Source organism: Lycium barbarum, chromosome 1 (assembly GCF_019175385.1).
Source record: "Lycium barbarum isolate Lr01 chromosome 1, ASM1917538v2, whole genome shotgun sequence".
NCBI lineage: Eukaryota > Viridiplantae > Streptophyta > Magnoliopsida > Solanales > Solanaceae > Lycium > Lycium barbarum.
In genome coordinates this window covers 80,942,289-80,950,518 of record NC_083337.1, presented here as the reverse complement: position 1 = coordinate 80,950,518, position 8,230 = coordinate 80,942,289, and positions in this window count along the sequence as shown.

Below are 8,230 nucleotides of genomic sequence, written 5' to 3'. Positions count from 1 at the left end.
GAATGACTAAGTGAATTAGTCATCAAATGGTCTTATATATGCTGCCCATGTTGTTTACACGTGCCCCACTTATAGCATGGGCCAATTAAAATTGGCCATGTTATAGTGGGGCCCACTCAGCCCACTAATGACTTGGTTAAACTTAATTAGGCTAATTAATCCTTAATTAATCACTAATCCCGACTTAATAATCTAATCATGGTTAATTAATCCCTAATCTCCACTAATATTTCTATACCAAATAAAATTTATAAGCAATCCGTGCATTAATTAAAAATCGGGGATTAAAAGTCTCTATTTCATATCCCAAAATAATCTTGTCCTTAAATTATCTCGATTAGCTTAAAAATATTCCAATGTACAAAAATACAGGATATAACATCCTTCCCCCCTTTAGAACATTTGTCCTCGAATGTTAAACTAGCCTCATAAGGTCTTATAAAGATTTCGGGGGAATCTCTTCTATTGCTACAACATATAGTTTCATCTATCAATCAATATAATCAATTTAGGAGTTTAGATTACCTGTAGGCATAGGGAACAAGTAAGGATACTTATTCTTCATTTCCTCTTCGGCTTCCCAGGTCATCTCTTCCCGATTATTATTTCGCCACAATACCTTGACGGAAGCCACATCCTTAGTACACAGCTTTCTCACCTGACGATCAAGTATAGCTATAGGGTTCTCCTCGTAAGACAACTCCTCCGTTACTTAGACATCATCCACGGGGAATACTCTAGAAGGGTCACCAATACATTTGTTGAGCATCGACACGTGAAAGACTGGGTGCACTGCTTCCAAGTCAGATGGTAGGTCCAACTCATAGGCAACCTTGCCTACCCTACTTGATAAAAACTTGAGTGATACACGTAAGGGAGTGTATGTGAGATCATTTTACTACTAACTGTTTTCTCTTTTTTTTAAAGCATGTTTTCTACAGATTCTGAAAGCATTTGGAGTGAAGGGATGGATTATTCTAGTGAAGAAGAGTGGGTATCAGATGCAGAAGATGATAGAAGGGCATACAATGATTCTTGTGAAGAGTACGGTGGCTACGATGAGTCAAATAGCCAAACCTATGATGAGTCACATCAGATTTGTGATTCGAGTGAAGGTTACATTTGTGAGGATTATAGTAGTGATGAATCTTTTGATTATGATGACACTAATTATGGTGATGAATGTGCTGGTTATGTTGAAGTTGGGAGTTTGAATCCTATTAAACCTACTCCGGTAAGATCTAGTTTGGGAAAGAGTCTTAGAAGAGGCAATGAGCTTACTAGAGTTAACAAAGTTTTTCAAACTAGAATGGAGGTACTGTCCTAAGGTGTGTGCTACTAAGATTGACAAGAATGTTTGTCATAACTTAGTTAGTGCTTACTTTGTTGAAAAAGTAGGTTTATCTTGTGTTAAGCATGCTTCACCCTACACCTTAAAAGGAGTGAAGGTAGAGAAGAGGGTGTTGGTGTCATTAACTCTTGGGAGATACAAGGATGAGGTTTGGTGTGACGTAATTCCCTTATTCACATGTCATGTCTTATTGGGAAAGCCATGGTATCTCTATAAGAAAGTTTCATATGATCTAGAAAAGAATAGGTATTCCTTGGTGAAAGATGATGGAAAAAGAACTACCCTTGTATCTTTGTCACCTATAGAGATTCAAGAAGATCAATTAAAGGTAAGGAGATCAATAGAGGTGTTTGAAAAGGAAAAGGTCACCACCAAGATTCGGGACGAATCTTCTATAAGATGGGGAGAATGATAGCAATCAAGGAAGCTTAATTTTCGTTGAAGACTAAAAAAATATCAAGATGCTTTAATGGGCTTCATTTGGTAATGAAAACATGTCTTGTAATGGAGGAATAGCTCCAGCCCAAAGTAGATCTTTTGGGAAAGTCTTAATACTAATTGGAGGCCCAAATTGAAGACCAAGATGAGTTGGATTATGGCCCAAAACAGGCCCAAAGAAGGAACAAGTTCAGCAGCCCATACTTGTGTTTCTAGAAGATCATTTAATGCTATGTTGACTACATTTAATGTTTTTATTGAACAAAGTGTTGGTGGTCTTCTATGCACATTGGAACAAATGATTGGTGGTCTTCTATGCACTTTGGAACAAAGAATTGATGGTCTTCTATGTGATAGCAACCAAGGAAGCTTAATTTTCGTTGAAGACTAAAAAATATCAAGATGCTTTAATGGGCTTCATTTGGTAATGACATGTCATGTAATGGAGGAATAGCTCCAGCCCAAAGGAGATCTTTAGGGCTTTATACTAATTGGAGGCCCCAATTGAAAACCAAGATGAGTTGCATTATGGCCCAAAACATGCCCAAAGAAGGAACAAGTTCAGCAGCCCATACTTGTGTTTCTAGAAGATCATTTAATGCTACGTTGACTACATTTAATGTTTTTATTGAACAAAGTGTTGGTGGTCATCTATGCACATTGGAACAAATGTTTGGTGGTCTTCTATGCACATTGGAACAAATGTTGGTGGTCTTCTATGCACTTTGGAACAAAGAATTGGTGGTCTTCTATGCAGCTTGGAAATTGCACCTTAATTAATTTGGTTTGACCAACTTTAATGTCTAGAATGTTCTTTATTTTATTTAGGGTGGCAGCCACCATTTCTCCTATATAAAGGGGTGTTTTCTTTTTCATTGTAACTAAGTTTGAATATTAATAATATTAGCCTTGTGCTTGTGGAGACCTTTGAGGTTCTCTTTTGGGTTATGCCCTTTTTGTTCTACTTTGAACCGCAACTCGGATTCTTCGATGGTAAGATTCCTTGTTTGAGTTCCCTCCCTCCATTTCTTCTTCTTCTTAATTGATTCAAATCCTTCTTTCACTATTAAACAACGGTTTAAGTATCAAATACTTGAACTTGTGAACTTCTTTCTCAAGAATCAATCCTTCCCACTTTCTAATTTTCAATTCTAAAGTCTTCCGCTAACCGTGTTGTTATCACTATGCAGCTTGGAAATTGCACCTTAATTAATTTAGTTTGACCAACTTTGAAGTCTAGAATATTCTTTATTTTCTTTAGATTTCTCCTATATTTTCTTTAAACTTCTTTTTCATTGTAACGAAGTTTGAATATTAATAATATTAGCCTTGTGCTTGTGGAGACCCTTGAGGTTCTCTTTTGGGTTATGCCCTTTTTGTTCTACTTTGAACCGCAACTCGGATTCTTCGATGGTAAAATTCCTTGTTTGAGTTCCCTCCCTCCTTTTCTTCTTCTTCGTCTTCTTCTTCTTAATTGATTCAACTCCTTCTTTCACTATTAAACAACGTTATAAGTATCAAATACTTGAACTTGTGTTCTTCTTTCTCAAGAATCAAACCTTCCCCCTTTCTAATTTTCAATTCTAAAGTCTTCCGCTAACCGTGTTGTTATCAAGTGGTATCAGAGCGGTTCTATCAAGATTTCGTTCTTGATAATCTTGGGGATTTCTTGAAAAAAAAAGGCAAAAAAAATCAAAAAATAAAAAAACTGAAAAAGTACTGTAGCGTGAACAGTGTCAAAATTATTAAAAAATAAAGAAATCTGTTCGAGTGAACAGTGACGTGAACAGTACTTCTAGTTATCTTCACTTGTTCTTGGTTTGTTCAAAGAGATCTTGTGATTTGGTGACTTTAAATTATTGGGAAATCCATTGTGGTTGTTATCTCTTGAAAATTCCATTAGTTTTAAAGATTCTTTGACTTTTGCTCATCAAGGAACTCAAGAGTCACTTTGAGGAATGCAAAGGTCATTACAACACATTTGTATCCAAACTCATTGATATGTTCTAAATCTTTCCTTGAAAGTGTTTATTTCTTGCATTTAGTTTTCTTTATGTTCTCTTACTAGATACTTGAAGTATTTGTCCATACTTAGAGTTGTCTAGTAATTTTGTGTCGATTTCTTTGTTTCGTGCTAATTTGTTCCGTGTTTTTTTCTCTCTCTATTTTCATTGTGTTTTTCTTGTTTCCTGTCAGTTTAAGTTTTTGTTGTCCTTTTCTTTGTTTGACATAAACTCCATTCTTGAACCAAGCTTTGGAACTTACTTTGAGGTGTTTGAGTTGCTGGTTTATTGAAGAACTTCGAGGAGCAGCCCTTGAGTGGTAAAAGGCGAGAGTGGTGACATTCTTTGAGGGTAAAAGCCTACTTGTGTGATACACGAGTGTTGAGAGTCACTACTTGAGTGATCAGTAAGGGTGTGATTCTTTTGGTGAGGTCCTTTTTCTTCTAACAATTTTTTGTTTGTAGTTAAGTAATTTGCAGGTCTTTGGGAGGTTATGGCTACATCCATGGATACCAAAAGAAAGGAAGAAGATAAAATATTAAAAGAAAGAGATGAAAATGCCTTTTACTGGTTACGAAAACTCTATGAAGCAATGAAGAAAGCAAATGATGAGTGGGATGAAAGAAAGAAGAAACAACATAATTCCAAAAAAACATCTTCAAACTATCCTTCATCTAATGAGGGGGAGTTGAAGCACAATGCGTATGAAAAGAAGGACCAAAGGGACACATCAAGTGCTTGTAGAAAACCAAAAATCAGAGTTAATGTTAGAAGTCCTCCAAAAGATAGTAGAGGAATTCTTGGTAAGTATGTGGGTGCTTATGATACTTCAAATAACATATTCTTCCAAGGAAAGCAAGGGAGTGTTTCTTCATCAGTTGGATCCTTTTTTAATTCAAACAAAAGTGCGGATGAGCGACAAAAGAAAGAGAGAAGTAAGGGTGAGAAACTTGACAACTCAAGAGAGGAAAAAGGAGAGGAAGTGATGAGTGAAGAGAGTGAGTTGTCAAGAACTGGAAATGAGTGGACAAAATCGAGTGAAGTGCATTTGGGAGGTAAAATAGAGGGTGAACAAAAGCACTTGAGAGATGATAGAAAAGAAGTGCTTAAAAGAAAAGAGTGCATAAGTGTGAAAGGATCTTGTTCAAGCTCTAACCTTTTAACTCATTCTTTTTCTAGTGTTTGTGCTCCAAATGTGCAGGTTGTTGAAGAAGAACCCATTGAAGTGTTGGAACAGCAATTGAAGGAAGAATCTAGCTTCAAATGGGATTTGAAAGTAGCAAAGGATCAGATTTGTGGAAACAATTGCAAGTAGAATCCAAAGTTGAGCTTGATGATCTCATGTGGTATATGACCTTATCGATGATCTATTTGTAGATGCAAACAAAACTGAACTTGTACCACAATTTGTTGAATCAAGGGTTTTAAGTGAAGATATAACTCAAATTGAGAGTGAACCTAACTTTTTTTGTTGTTCTTCTCACGTGAGCAGTCTACCACAATGTGGTGAAAGTGGGAAACGAGATAAGTTGAGTGAACAAATCTAAGAAATTTTGAGAAAGGATGAATCTTGTTCATATGCTAATCAACTAACTCTTTCTTGTTTTAGTCTTTTATCTCCTTTTCATGCATAAAATTGAGGATGAACTTTGTGTAAAGGATGATGACAGCTCACTAAATATAACCCTTTCTCACCATCTTCCTTGCCTCAAGGTATGAAATAAACTTACCCCTCGGCGATGTTGTATTCCCCATCCACTCTATAACCGGCTCCGCTGGGAACTGAAATCGGACTATCTTTTCTCTACAATCAACGTTAGCATAACAAGAAGCTAACCAATCCATACCCAATCTATCAGATCTGCCATAGTATGACGACTATATATAATCACTGAACAATCTCTATATACTTGCTTTGCTATAACAGAATCTCCTACCGGTGTAACTACCTCAAATGGTTCTATCAACTCAGGTTCTATTCTGATTCTATTAGCAACAAAGGGAGATATATATGATAAAGTGGAGCCTGGATCTATCAATGCATATACGTCCCGAGAGAAAATCGATAATATACCTGTAACCACATTCGGTGATGCCTCCTGATCCTGTCTACTAGCCAAAGCATAGATGCGGTTCGAAGGACCGCTAGAACTGGAAGCTCCGCCATGACCTCTACCGCATCCTACTGGTGTCTGAATACCCTGCCCCATAGGGCGCATAGCTACAGAAGAAGATGAACCAACACCCGATCCAGTAGGCTGAGCCACACCACCTGGACCACCTCCATACGGACACTCCCTCATAATATGGCCTTGACGGCCGCAAGAAAAACAAGCACTTGTAGCACGATGGCATTCCCCAAGATGGAGCCTACCACACCGAGAACACCGAGGCAAAGGTGGCCTCGACTGACTCAAACCTCTGTTCAACTGCGAACCTGAAGCCTTGGAGCTCTGACCGGCTCCCGAATACCCTGTTCTGTCAAATCTCCTACCTGTGAACTGTGGGGTGCACTCTGTGCTTGCTGGGAAGGATATCTAATATGCTGCTGAGGCTGCCCGCCTCGAAACTCACCAGGATAACCAGCCGATCTAGCCCTCTTATGCTGGTCTCTGTCATAATCTCTATATGGCTGACGTCCTTTGTGTCGATCTTCTACCCCCTGTGCATATGCCTGTATCCGAGCAATATCCATACCTGGCTGAAGAGCCACTGCCATACAACCATCAATCAAATAACGATCCAGCCCCATCACATAACGATGCACTCTATCAACCATATCGGCTACAATAGTAGGCGCATATCTAGCCAATGAATCAAACTCAAGATTGCACTCTCGAACGCTCCTGCCACTCTGCCTCAGATGTAAGAATCTATCAACTCTGGCCCGTCTCATCTCTGGGGGCATAAAGTGGCCAAGGAAGGCCTCCACAAACTCATCCCATACCGCTAGAGGAGCACCCTCACCCCTAGATAACTCCCAAGACTCATACCAATTAACAGCTACATCCCGCAACCGATACGAAGCCAACTCAACAGACTCAGTCTCAGAAGCCTAGATTATCCTCAATGTACGCTGCATCTGCCGAATAAAGTCCTGCGGATCATCCTCGGGCTTTGACCCAAAAAACTCTGGAGGATTACAACTTAAGAAATCACGATCCCTCAAACTATCATGTCTATCCGCATGGTCAACTCCTAGTCCATGCCTGCGAGCCTACCCTGCCAATAATCTGGTCAGCAACTGAACTGCATCCCTCATGGCCCTATCCTCCGCCCCTGGCTGAGGAGTGGGAGGCTCAGGTACTGGAGCCTCGGGAGCTAGCAGTGGAGCCGCCCCCTGATCTGAAGCTGCTGTTGCTCTGAGTTCCTCTGGAGGTGGCGGTGTAGCAGAGCTTGCTGACGGGAGCACAATCTCGGGCACAGACTGGGCATGGGCCCTAGTAACTCTCCGAGTCTGACTAGTATCTCCTGCTACCGATTTGCCCTTCTGGGCAGCTGTCGCTTTCTTTGGAGGCATAGCTGTAAACATAATAATCTGTTAGGGAGGGACTATCCTGATAATATAGCTCTATCGCACGATCTAGAGTAGGAAGGAAAGATAACATCCTAAATGTCCTGTAGCTTCCTGTTTATAGATGTGGTACACAACACACCAATAAACAAGACTCTACTAGACACGGTCTGTAGACACTCCGAGGATGAACTACTCTGATACCACTTTTGTCACGACCCAACCCCGTGGGTGATAGCAACCATAGAGGCTCAAATGCTAATAGGAGCAAAAAAAGGTCACCACCAAGATTCGGGACGAATCTTCTATAAGAGAGGGAGAATGATAGCAACCAATGAAGCTTAATTTTCGTTGAAGACTAAAAAAATATCAAGATGCTTTAATGGGCTTCATTTGGTAATGAAAACATGTCTTGTAATGGAGGAATAGCTCCAGCCCAAAGTAGATATTTTGGGAAAGTCTTAATTAATTGGATGATACAATATTCAAAACGAAAATGAAGAAAAAAGGACAAGAAAAGTAAAGGATAGATAATTTGACACAACTCAAGACCCAAATTAGCAACCAAAGTTCTTGAATTAACTTGACCTCTAATTTAGGAACTAAAGAGCACCAAACTCTTAGGATGACCAATAGGGATTTGATACCCTAATAACCAATCCTCTCACAAGATTCACAATCTCTAGCTTAGCAAGCTCTCAACACTCAAAAGAGTTCACAATTTCAAGATATCAATATTCAACATAGACTAAGTCTTCTAAATGAAAGAAACTACTATTTATTCTAAGGCTCAAAAGAAGACAACTACTCTATTACACTTTTACCCTTAATGAAGTTAGGGCCTTGTTTGGGTGTCTTCTTTTGGGAACAAAGCTTGAATTTGCAAATCTTCAAGTAATGGCCACATTGCAAGTATGGTCATCT